The sequence below is a fragment of the Tachysurus fulvidraco genome, chromosome 11 (assembly GCF_022655615.1).
Source record: "Tachysurus fulvidraco isolate hzauxx_2018 chromosome 11, HZAU_PFXX_2.0, whole genome shotgun sequence".
NCBI lineage: Eukaryota > Metazoa > Chordata > Actinopteri > Siluriformes > Bagridae > Tachysurus > Tachysurus fulvidraco.
The window spans coordinates 16460317-16474766 of record NC_062528.1 but is presented as its reverse complement, the minus strand read 5'-3'; positions in this window follow the sequence as shown (position 1 = coordinate 16474766).

Here is a 14450-nt window from a genome sequence, read left to right as displayed (position 1 = left end):
CTTATTCATAGCCTCTAGATATTTTTGTTTCTAATGCATCTGTCTTCACCTCCCTGTGTGGAACAGCACTCCACAAGACCCCCCATCAAGGTTCCTGGGAAGTTATTATCATTTATAAGGTACAATGCTCATAAACAATAACAAGCCTTTTTTTTTATCACATTCACTTACGTTTTTGGGTTTCTTAAATTCAAAAAAAAAAAAAAAAGATCAGAAAAGTGTGTTGTGTGTTAATGGAGCGTTCAAAATAGAGCCCTTTAAGAGGCACTTCGCTACAGTATAATGGCTGCATAACATTTCAGATGAATTTTCATTTAATAACAGTGAGATAACAGTAAAAACATCTATACATATTCTGTAGCAATTATCCTACACAGGGTGGCAGGAAATCTGTAGTCTTCGCCTAGAGGACATGGGGCAGAAGGTGGGGGACATCCTGGACAGGGTGCCAACCTATCACAGGACATAATCACACTCGCACACTTTGGACAATTTAGAGAGTGGCTTTAATTTTAAAAATAAAATGCAGTACCTCATTTTGGACACCAAGTTTGCTAGAATTAGGGAAATATTAAATTTAATTTTATTTAGCTTAACAATTCAATTAAATAGAATTTCATTATTTGCTCAGTATTGAACAGAAAGCTGGTGTGTAACTGATTGTGATGTAGGATTATTAGGATTACAGACAATGCATGCCATTACCGCTAGTGCACTTGTTTGTGTATGCTTGTGTGTGTGTGTGTGTGTGTGTGTGTGTGTGTGTGTGTGTGTGTGTGTGTGTGTGTGTGTGTGTGTGTGTGTGTGTGTGTGTGTGTAAGTGTGTGACTGTGTCCTAACAGCCTTCCTAACAGCTGTGTGAAGTCCTGCTAATGTGTGGTAATTAGCACTGATTCCAGGGTCCTGCACACAGCAGTGTGTGCATCTGTATCTGTATCCGTGTATCTGTATGCGTGTGTGTGTGTGTGTGTGTGTGTGTGTGTGTGTGTGTGTGTGTGTGTGTGTGTGTGTGTGTGTGTAAGAGAAATAAAGAGAGTCCATCATCGAGCTCAGTCCATTATCCTGAGTGGTCTAACTGCAGGAGTTAAATGTGCTGTGATCTTTCCTATGTCACTCTCCCAGCTCGATGAACTGTGGATCAGATCAGGAGGATGTCGACTCAGATGCCAGCTCATGACAAATGTTCTAGGTCCATTCTAGCTCATTTTCGAGATGGAAGCAGGAGGACACATTAATGTGTACAGGGTTATTTTGAATGTCAAGTCATGCTACATCACCTCACATACAGTAGCTAGCATTACCATGGCAGTGTGTGCTTAGCCAGCTTGCTATCACCATGTATAAATCCACTCTTTATTCCAAAGCTTTCAGCAATAAGTTGGTGTATTTTAAATGTATTTGTGCAGCACTGACGGTGTTGTTTTGCCATTCAGATCCAACAGAGATTCCAGATCATCAGTGGAATATCGTCCAGATTACAACACGCCACAGGGGATAACATCTTTGCCTAAAGGTTTCTTCTTGATATCTCCAGAGATTTACTGACAAATTGCACAGTTTAAAGTTAGAGCATAGAGAGTTTGGAATTTGATACAGTAGGGTGGAGAACCAGGACTTGCAGCTGATTTTCTGTTCCATTGCATGAAGGTTTTATGTTCTCCCAGCGCTTCAGGGGTTTCCTTCAGGTGTTTCCTTCAGGTGTTTCCTTCAGGTGTTTCCTTCAGGTGTTTCCTTCAGGTGCTCCAGATTGTCTTACACAGTATGAAGACGTGTGTTGTAGACTGATTGGTGTATAGTGTATAAATGGGTATGTGAGTCTGTGTGAATCCCCTTGGGTATGCCTCAGGTTCCCTGTGAAGCTGTGTTGGAAAAGTAGTACAAAAAAAGATACCTCAAAGCTGCTCAGAGTGAAATTGTGGTCTTAAGTGGCCAAAAATGTTCACATATCAGAAGATTTACTGTACCTACTGTATATGTAGGCTTTAGGAGAAAGAACAATGTACAAAAAGTGTTTAACAGTGCTTCAGAGGTGTCTCAAATTGTTAGTAGTGAATTTATTATTATTATTATTATTATTATTATTATTATTATTATTATTATTATTATTATTATTATTATTATTATTATAATAATAATTATTATTATTATTATTAGTATTATTTTTATTATTATTATTATTATTATTAGTATTATTATTATTGTTGTTGTTATTATTATTAATATTAATATTAATATTATTATTGTTGTTGTTGTTATTATTATTTATATTAATATTAATATTATTATTATTGTTGTTGTTATTGTTATTGTAGTTGTTGTTGTTGTAACATAAGAAATAATTTCATCATAGACGGTATTAGACAGTACTGAAGCACTTTTCTTTGCCGAAGTTGTTGCAGTTTTCTTCTACAGTTTATTTGTTAAAAAAAACTCATCAGGTCCACTGCTCCCACATCAGAAGCTTTTTAGTGCAGATCAGGGTGTTAAAAGCTTTGAATGTAAGTAAAAGTGGCTGGTAGATCATTAAAGGCTGGAGGAGAGCAGATCTTTATTCTTATCTGCCATCTGGATTTTGCCCCCTTGATGAATCCATCAGCTGTTGCTCTGCTCTCTGGCTCCTCGCTAAAGCCCGAGCACGGCTACACAGATGAGACTGCATGAAACATGCCCTGCACGACAGATCGCTTGCATAGTAATGATTATGGATACGATTTAGCAAGAGCTCAAAGGAAAGCATTTAGCATGCGTGCAGGTTTTAGAAAACAAATGTAGGCAACACTGAAAATGCTCAAGAGAATTTCAAGCGCTTTATTCTTGTTGGGGTCACGGTACAAGAAAGACTAAGAATCTGATGACACCCACGCAGACGTGGAAAGAGAATGCAAAATTCTAACCTGAACTGAAGATCAATCTGGCAACCCTGGAGCTTTGAGGCAGGCAAAGCTATCTACAAAAATGTCTATCTAATAAAAATAGATTTTGCATTGTTCTGCAACTGTTACACACAAATGTTTACATTTTTCATTCAAACTTCTTTTGGGGAAATTTTTAAATAATATCTTTTTTTTTGAGCAAACATTTGTTATTATATTATATTATATTATATTATATTATATTATATTATATTATATTATATTATATTATATTATATTATATTATATTATGTTCTTTCTTGCACAGGGTTTATGACAAAATCTGTTTGTCTACCATCACCTCAATGCTAGAGCTTGTCTTGCTATTGTGACTAAACTGATCTTACAGATTACTTGCTACAGTAGCATCACTCACGTATTAAGTTCTTTGTCTACAGAAGCTGTTTGTGTAACTTAAATCTCACTGCTGTGAAATGGCCGATGCCGAACACTAAACACCTGCTGGTATCGGTGTGTTAACAGTTTAAAGTTGGTGAGATGTGATTAGTCAGTGAACGGCGTCTCTGTGATTCTCCATGTGCTTCCCTTATATAAAGACCATCCATTTATCTGCCTAAAAGAAGATATATAAATGTAGCAGAATGATCTTTCACTTATGATGTTATTCTAGTTCTATTATTCTACTTTCTGTCTTTTTCACATCTCGAAGCTCAGCTTGACTGACACATCACGGAGGATAATTTATGTAGTACATCTGCTGATGGTTCCAGTCTTCACGGGAGAGATACTTTTAACGTTCAAGATGTATGAGATGCAGCATAAAATGATGTTTGATTAAAGCTTTGGTGAATTCTTTTTGTAAAAGCTTTAATCAAGTCTGCTTGTTTTACATTAACACAGTACTCAGCACTAATTTGGTCTTCTAAATATGCAGCTTAACTTATTCACAACATCGGCATTTACAACTTACACCATAAACAGGACCTGTCGATTCATTCAGGAGCCAGTAAGCAAATGTCTAGGATTTAAAAGTGACAGTGAAGAATTAGGAATACGTTCTTCAACATAAGCTGTTTTGGAAAGCATTTAATGGCGTTTTCATAGACAGAAAATTATTCTGTCTTTGTAACGAGCTACTGTACATCTCAGCTATTGTATCATCTACAAAAGGCTTCACCTCTACTCACTGTTTCAGAGCTTATTCTCTCTGAAATATGTAGTAGCCTAGTGGCTAAGGTCTTAGACTACAGATCGGAAGGTTGTGAGTTTGAATCCCAGGTCCTTCAAGCTGCCAACTGCTGTGCTCCTGATCAAGATCCTTAACCATCAACTGCTCAGCTGTATAAAATGGGGTAAAGATGTAAGTTCCTCTGGATAATGGTGTTGACTTGATGCTGTAAAAGTAAATGTATCTCTGATAGATTAAACAGTATTATTCAGAAAACAAAGAGGAGTGTAATTAGTTGTTGTTTTTCTTGTTGTTTCAGCCAAGCAGAGGTCATATTGAGTAAGTCTAAAATAAAAATTGTAATATTTACTCTGCATTAAGCTCTTTAGGAAATTATGCTCCACCTAATCTAAATAAGAAACAAATATTGTCATATTAAGGGGGGGCATGGTGGCTTAGTGGTTAGCACGTTCGCCTCACACCTCCAGGGTTGGGGGTTCGATTCCGGCCTCCGCCTTGTGTGTGTGGAGTTTGCATGCTCTCCCCGTGCCTCGGGGGTTTCCTCCGGGTACTCCGGTTTCCTCCCCCGGTCCAAAGACATGCATGATAGGTTGATTGGCATCTCTGGAAAATTGTCTGTAGTGTGTGAGTATGTGAGTGAATGAGAGAGTGTGTGTGCACTGCGATGGGTTGGCACTCCGTCCAGGGTGTATCATGCCTTGATGCCCGATGACGCCTGAGATAGGCACAGGCTCCCCGTGAATGAAGAAGTTTGAATAAGCGGTAGAAAATGAATGAATAAATGAATATTGTCATATTATCTTATTATCATGTAAAAAAAAAAGTTGAATCACAGATCAAGGAATCTCATATTCCCTTTTCCACAATTAAATATAACTGGAAATAGTTAAACTAACATATTGTTGATTTAACAAATGAAAAATCTCAATGTTGGAAATCACTGTGGTACAGTATGTGAGGATTAAACCACTTCAGGATGTGTTGCTAGGGGGAAAAAAACATTTTCAGTGTGATCACCCATCATACCACCGTCACCCCAAGAATATTATTTGTTTTTGTTTTTTTTAGTTTTATTTGTTACGTTTCCAATTCAAGATTTCCAGAGTAAAGGTTTTATTTTATATTTCATTACACAGCTTTATACAGGATACAACATGTTAGAAGGTTTACATGAAAAATTACATATGTAAGATATGAATATTAAAAAAATCGGATATTGGTCTGATGGTGCAAAGATAATATATTGTACAAAATATAAAATTGTATTTCATGTAATTACAGTACAAAATGTGCAGTTGTGGTACATGTAGTAACAGTAAAAAGTGCAGTGATCAGCGTGTCAGTGGAGTTTAGAGTCTTTACAGAGCCATGAAGGATCTGTACAGTATAGTGGTCAAATCATTACTGAGGAATCTGGTGGCCTGAGAAAAGAGACTCTCAGTTTTAACCATCAGACTACAGAAACACTTACCTGATTGCAACAGCTTGAACTGACACTTACAGGATGGTGCTTTAGGTTCAGATGTCAGACAACACTCTTAAATATGCTATTAGAAATGTTGTTTGAGAAAGATTATAAAACTCTGGAAGGCAAACTTTTTCTTGTACACTGCTTCACTGCTGTAAAGAACATTGTGTATAGCTTTTATTATCCTGCCACAGCTGCAGCATCAGATGTTCCCTGCATTTGCCTACAGTACAGTTATTTATGCAGTGCAAACATGCATCATTTGGTTGTGGGTTAATGCTGGTTTTAATAAAAATGCATGTATGAGCTCCTTGTGTTGGAGCTCATCATTGCTGAGTGTTTTCTACTGTACCTGTTCAGATTTAACAAGTGTGTGAATTACAGATGAAATCCATGTGAAATACACTAGAACACGTCTCGGCAGCATGAAAAGGAATCTTGAATTCCAAATGCAGATGCACTGTGGACTTCTGAGCCTTATAAATTGACCTTATAAAATGGCATAATAAAAGATTAACAGCTTAATTATAAGGTGCAAGAAAAAACTCAGACCCATGGCAAATTTAGTACAACATACAACCATCAATCTTGTGACTGTTGAATGTGATGAATTACACTATAACTTTAGCAAGCTGCATTTTGAGAATATATGCATGATAATAATCCAGGTACATAAATTGATTTATTTTTTAATTTTACTTAACAGGAAGTACATATACAGTATCTCACAGAAGTGAGCACACTTTTTTATTATATCTTTTCATGTGACAACACTGATGAAATGACACCTTGCTACAGTGTAAAGTAGTGAGTGTACAGCTTGTATAACAGTAATAAATGTGCTGTCACCTCAAAATAACTCAACACACAGCCATTATTGTCTAAACCGCTGGCCACAAATGTGAATACACCCCTAATTAAAAATGTCCAGATTGAGCCCAAAGTGTCAATATTTTGTGTGGCCACCATTATTTTCCAGCACTGCTTTAACCCTCTTGTGCATGAAGTTCACTAGAGCATCACAGGTTGCTACTGGAGTCCTCTTCCACTCCTCCATGATGACATTACAGAGCTGGTGGATGTTAGAGACCTTGCGCTCCTCCACCTTCCATTTGAGGATTACCCACAGATGCTCAATAGGGTTTAGGTCTGGAGACATGCTTGGCCAGTCCATCACCTTTACCCTCAGCTTTTTTTAACAAGGCAGCACTCATATTGGAGGTGTGTTATTGTGTTGGAATACACTCACTGTACACTCACTACTTTACACTGTAGCAACTTGATATTTCTCCAGTGTCACATGAAAAGATATAATAAAATATTTACAAAAATGTGAGGGGTATACTCACTTCTGTAATATATATATATATATATATATATATATATATATATATATATATATATATATAGAGAGAGAGAGAGAGAGAGAGAGAGAGAGAGAGAGAGAGAGAGAGAGAGATTGAGAAAGAACTGAAAACGTAGATAAGTTCCTAAACTAGATGCTGTATGCTTTCCTTACATGTTCAAAGCTCAAAGCTCCTTTACTATTTCAAACCCTGAAAGGTTTTGAGTGATTGCTTAGATTTAGCGATAGATAACATTCAATTTTTGCTTTAACATCTCCCATTATTTACTTTTACAGTCCCGTTCCAGGAGTGAGACGCTTTTTGGCTCCGTATCTTGAGGCCCGCAGTGTTTATAAGCCATGAAATTCTGCTATTCATCTTTCTAGTTTGAAGATAAACTGATTAAATAGATGACAGAGAGGATTTGCCATGTTTATAGGTGATGTTCAAGTAACGGTGTTTCATCCAATATAAAAAAAAAAATCTTTCATCCTCATTGAACCAAAACCACATTAGATAACATAATCAGAGCACCAGGTCTTCCATGCTTTAATCAATAAGTGAAAAAAGTAATGCTACAAAAGTAAGAGCTCGCCTCTGGAGCGTTCCATTTAGCGCCAAAGAAGTCCATCCATTGTGTAAGGCTGCATTTGGAGCAGTGAGATCCTCCTGTGATTTAGGACGACAGACAGATAGGACAGCCTCTCTAGACGAGGCTTTCATTCTTCTCTCTGCCTCTTTCTCTTCCTGTCCTTCTCTGGCTCGGATGCACAGGAGAGCCCAGACAGCTGTGCTACAGTGTGAAAGAAAGAAGCACTCAGCCACTCAGCCAGTCAGCCAGCCGCAGGATAAAAATCTACTTTAACACGTCTCCTTGTGCAGGCTGGCCCTTTAAGGCATGTAAAACTCTTCTCGTAAGTGTTTGGCTTGAAGAAATGTCCTGAGTTATTTTTAGCTCAATGAAACCCGGCTTTTCCGAGCTATCTGATGAGACAGAAATGCACAAGTTAAGGATGTAGACATTCGTTTTAGAATTCAGCTTTACTCTGACACTTCCCTACATACACTCCACTTATATTCATAAGACTCAAATGCTCTGTACAGTATACTCACAATCGGACAGAATTAGTGTCTTAGTTCATGATGGAAAAATCGTTCATTATCACTATAGAATCGCTATAATTTATTATCATAAATGTTGCTACTTTTATCTAATTGCCATATGAATAGAAACTAGACTTGGTTAAAATAACTTAACTCTAATAGAACAAGATTAACCTGCTTTATAATTGCTTATATTTTATTCATTTATTTATCTTCATTTCTGCTTTAAACTGGTTAGATTCAGCGTGAATGCAGAGGAACACTAGGCATGAGGAAGGAAACACAATAGATGGAACAAAAGTCTATCAGAGGGCATCGTGCAAACACACATTCACAACTACAGGCAATTTAACAAAGCCAGTTCCCCAACTGGCCTGCTTTTTGGTAGGTGGGAGGAAACCAGGGAGAGCTTGGAGAAAACCCACACGGACACTGAAATGCCAAATGCAAAAATCTGCTCAGTAACCAAGCTCAGGATACAACCATGAAACCTGTGAGTGTGTGGTGTGGAAATCTTATATATTTTCATTATAAAAATCATATTCAATCTATTGTCATATACATCAATATACATCACTTAAGGTTTATCTCGTGTACATCGAATAATCTTTAATTATTTCAGCAAAACATGCATAAAGCTTATAATCAGGTATTTCATACAGACTAAGTTATGGGTAGTAAGGTGAGCAAAGAGCATCCCAAATAATCTCCAGACAAACAAATCATTTTAGATCTTATAACAAACGATTTATACACAATTTAGTATAATTGTTATTGATATGAACTTGAACGTGTGGTTGTACACAAAGGTACACAAAGTAATGAACATTACACATTATTATTCAGTCATATGTTACCTGCTTATCCATGAAAACCTAAATACACCATTTCACATAAATTCAGTATTATTATAAATGTCGCTACTTTTATCTAATTGCCATATGAATAGAATCTAGACTTGGTTGAAATGGATTTTAGGTGGTTTATGTAGATTTTGTCCTTCAGTTGTGTTCCCAGGCAAATGTGCTTTATAATAGATATAATTTTTATAATAAATAAGTTCTAAATACTTTGGCAGTTATCAGTTAAATGTTGTCACTAAAAACGGTGAGATTAAAGGTCAGGACTGTCAGTACAAATTTGGTAAAAAGAGTGGGTTTAGTGTTAATATTAACTGCAGGCTGGGACTGAATTTTGCTTAAGTATGTAGAGCTACAGAATTCTGAATTTATAAACACACACACGCAAATGCACACACACACACACGCACACACACACACACACACACACACGCATACACACACACACACGCACACACGCACACACACACACACACACACACACACACACACACACACACACACACACACACACACACACACACACACACACACACACACACACACACACACACACACACACACACACACACACACACAAGGTTATAGCTCTAAATCTGACCTTATCCCATTGTTCATTTTGGGCTTGTAAAACTCTTATCCTCATTGTTACCATGGTAACTATAGTAAGGAGATAAGAGAACATAGCTCTTGAACAGTCATAACAGTGTTTAGTGCTATACACATTGCTCATTTTGTTAAAAGCCTCCATGCAAACTGAGCTCTTGTTAATCTGTATGCATGGCGATTTTAGATTAGAACTTCATGCTGTTAACTACATCCTGGGTGCAAATGCAGCTCCTTTTTAAGGATAGAATAAATATTTGATCAGTGTTGAACTCTCAGAAGCTTACAAGGGTATGAACATGGCAGTCTCACAGTGACTTTTGATGTTTTGAAGTACACTGAAAGCAATCTGTGCAGTGAAAATGATGAAAATTGAAGGTAAATAAAGTTGACATTCAAGCAAGTGTGAATAGATCAAACTGTGAAGTAGCTTAAGAACAACATTAGCTGCAGTCATAAGCATTTCATCAACCAAGAAAGCTTAAAATTCCATTCATTTGTTCGTTTATTTATTAATTTATTTACTCATTCTTTCATTCATTCATTTAAGAGCAGGATTTCTCCTTCACAGCTCCTCAGAAATTGATCAGTGTGGAACTGACATCCATTTCTGTAAACTCCCGTTGCCATCCATGCCAAAACATTCTCAAGGGGATTTAGATCAGGGGAACACGCAGGATGGTCCAGAAGTACAATGTTATTTTCATGGAAGAAGTCCTTCATCAGGCAGGCGTTGTGAATTGCAGCTTTGTCCTGTTGAAAGACCCAGTCATTACCACACAGACGAGGGTCCTCAGTCAAGAAGGATGCCTGCTGTAACATGTCCAAATAGCCAGCCGCCGTTTGACGCCCCTGCAACCTGAAGCTCTATTTTCCCAATTGAAGAAAAGAGTACACCATATCTCCTCCACTGTGCAAGGTAAAAAACATTTCCAGTTCGAGATTTCTTCTTGTCATGACAGTATCATTGGAAGCCATCAGGAACATTAAGGTTAAATTTTTTCTTGTCCAAGCAAAAAACTTTCTTCCATCTTTCAATGTACCATGTTTGGTGCTTCCTTGCAAATTCCAAACGAGCACGTTTGTGGTGTGGGAGGAGACGTGGCTTTCAAATGCATTTTTTGTTTTTTAAACCCTTCTCTCGCAGATGCCCTCTTATGGTTATTGGGCTGCAATCAGCATCAGTAATGGACTTTTGGGTCGAGGATCGGCCTGCGTCTTCATGCACAGTGGGTCGGATCCTCCGGCTCAGTGCAGGTGAAGTCTACCACTTGATTTTTTTTTGTTCCTTAACTTTCAGGAACTTTTAAGAAATCTAAAATGACCGTCTTACTGAACCCAACCTCGACAGCAATGGCACGTTGCGAGAGCCCTTGCTTGTGCAGCTCAACAATCCTGCCACGTTCAAAAACAGAAAGCCTTTTTGCTTTTGCCATTAGGAGATCATGACAGTCCGCCTCAACAATAATGCCATTAAAGCAAATTTTTTGCACAGATTTGAACTTTTTAAGGCTGTGCTATTAAACTATGGATCATCTGATGACCAGCCTGTTTGAATGCAGTTTTCAATAATTTGTCTACTCTCTATTTTTTGTCTCTTGCTCTTGTTTCTTCTTTTGGCATTGTGAAGAAGTTACAACCTGGTTACGATCCACCAGTGCGAAGTGTGATACTTGTAATATTTTCCCTTAAGATTTTGTCAGGAGTGTTTTTATAGTAGTTAAGGATCTAACCAATAACCTTGTTTTGTAGAAGACATGCAGGGCACATAAATGCATATAATATGCCTTTAGCTATGTGTTACAGTCTCAGACTCTGCAAACATGCTAATGAATGTATATACTGATATTCTGTAATTTTCCTTTGCTGGATTTAAGCAGCTGAAACCTGTTATATACACACACACACACACACACACAGAGAGAGAGAGAGAGAGAGAGAGAGAGAGAGAGAGAGAGAGAGAGAGAGAGAGAGAGAGAGAGAGAGAGAGAGAGAGAGAGAGAGCTTAATATTATTAGCTTATTACTAGTATTAGTATTAGTATTATCTTATTATTCAAACATAGGTATATACTGGTTATAGTAAATAATTAATAGTAAAAATGGAAAATAATAATTTTTGTAGGTGAAAGAAAGAAAGAAAGAAAGAAAGAAAGAAAGAAAGAAAGAAAGAAAGAAAGAAAGAAAGAAAGAAAGAAAGACTTGACCTGTAAAAGGATTGTAGCAATGATGTAATGGAACAATATGATTTGTTTTTCTCGCTGAGTTAGTCTAAATGTTAGAAAAAACCTCCAAAGGTCTGAGGTGACACAAAAACTATTTATTGGTTAGAAAGAAACAATTTGGTGTAAATGCATAAACATGAAATATATTCTGACATGAAATCTAATTTATTTATGAATTCGGTTGGAAAATCTCATTGTTGGCCTTCAAATCACAAAGACAGTAATAGTAAACAGGATTACACACTTCTGACATACTGGAGTCTACACACACACACACACACACACACACACACACACACACACACACACACACACACACACACACACACACACACACACACACTTCTGTCTTTAATTCACATCTAATGTAGAGTTTGGTAAATCAACAGAGTGTGAAAGGGGTATGAGCATTGTACACATTGTAGACTGTGTCTGTGTCTTTTTTCTAGTCCTTTAAAGATGCATAATTAGAATGCTTTGAATTTATTCTGATTATTGGTTTTCCCTTATTTCTGGTCTTTTTTATTTATACAGAGTTTTTTTGTAAAGACTGATGGATCCTACTTGGTACATTTAAATATACATTTATATTTACAGCATTTGGCAGATGCCCTTATTTAAAGCACAATAAATAAATGCTTTCTCTATCAGTGATTTATTACCTCTAAGTGTGCAAACTGTTGAGTTAAACCGACTTAAACTGGACCAACCTGAGGTTTTATCCAATATAATTTTAATTTCCATATTTTAACTTTAATTCCTACTGTACATGCAATTAGCTCAGAATTTCTTTTTGATTCACAAAAAGTAAAATTATATATATATATATATATATATATATATATATATATATATATATATATATATATATATATATATATATATATATACGTATATATATACGTGTATATATATACTTATATATACACGTATATATACGTATATATATATATATATATATATATATATATATATATATATATATATATATATATATATATATATAATTATATATATATATATATATAAAACTTTTCATTGAAAGCTTGGAAGCAAGTAACAGAGCCCATTGGTGCCACTGGCGAACGTGTAGATGTAAGTCCAACAAATCTGCACTGCATTCACTCAAAATTGACCACAATTTAGAAGTCAGTACACATCCACAACAGAGTGCAAGCGATACAAGCTATTCGTCACTTGCTATTGGAAATGTAGAGTAACAACCACACTCCATCAACTCCAACAGCCAAATCTGTCACCACAGGAAAGGTCATTTAATCCTAATTTCTAAACACGCAGTGCTTTATGGGACAATACACAGTTTTTTGGTCAGTGAGACTATTCTCTAAGTACACTGAAACATCTCAACAAATATTAGCATATTATTTTATGCATTCTAACATGACAGCATTTCTTAAAAAGGTGTTCAAGTAAGAACAAAAATGAATTATACACAATAATATGGTCAGGTTTCATCAGCAGTATACAAACAAATGCATACTTAATTCATTAAAGATGATATGAATATAAATCCGTGGAACCTGCATAAAGTAATTAAATATAATATATTCAAGTTGTTAGGTTTATGTTTAATAATTTGCATAATTCTTGAATTAATTGATTCTGATTCTTTCTTGATTAAATTCATGTTAATTCATGTTAAATGAGCTGAATGGGAAAACTTATATAAGGCATGATGAAATATAAAAAAGGAAGCATTCTGTAATTAAAATATACACTGAATATTTTGGTATAAATATATTTATGTACTAAGTTTATAAAAAACAGAATTTCTGTGTTTCCTCTTTGTGTATGTGTTCATGTGCTTTTTCCTGCTGAAAAGACTTCTGACGGTGATTTTTACACAAGCCTAATCTCTAAGTCTAACATGAAACATAGCCATGTGAGATTGAGACAAACAATAAACCATGCGCTGGCCTTGCAGGATGTGAGTGTGACACATCTGGGATAAAGAATAATAATAAACAGCCCTGTCACAGCAAGATCTCTCTCTAAGGTAAAGATATCATTCAAAGGTAAACTGCAGATAGTCTGACTAGGCTCAAGTGATAAAACGGTGTCGTCCTGTGTTTATGTAGAACACATGAAGGACATAAACACACACACACACACACACACACACACACACACACACACACACACACACACACACACACACACACACACACACAGTGACTGAACAGTGTCTACAAAATCTGAGCGCGTCTAATCTTTTGTGAATTCTTTAATCTCCAGTCAATTAAATGTGCGGGCGCTGGCTGAGCCGCCGTCTCTTACGGTGACACCAAAATCAATCTTAGCTTCTGCTTATCACTTCTCTCACACCGCAGGAAATAATGAATAAAAATCTGTCTGACTACGTTACTCACTTAACACACTGCTTAACAGATGGCAGAAAAACCACAAATTTTTTAAGGTCTAATGGCAAACAGTGTCTTTATATCACAGCACTGAGAACTTCTCGATTTACATTTACAGCATTTGGCAGACGCCTTTATCCAGAGCGACTGTCTCATGTAATACCACTGAGCAATCGAGGGCCGTGTTCAAGGTCCCAGCAGTGGCAGTTTGGTGGACCAGGTATTCAAGCTCACAACCTTCTAGTTTGTAGTCCAAAAACTTGACCACTAAGCTGCCACATACCAAATTCTTATCGATCAGTAAGTGTTGATTCGTTTTCTATAAACGCAGCTAGACAGTAATTCTGGCTGAAAGGTTTAGAGTGACACACTTACACAGTAACTCTTTACACAGGAATT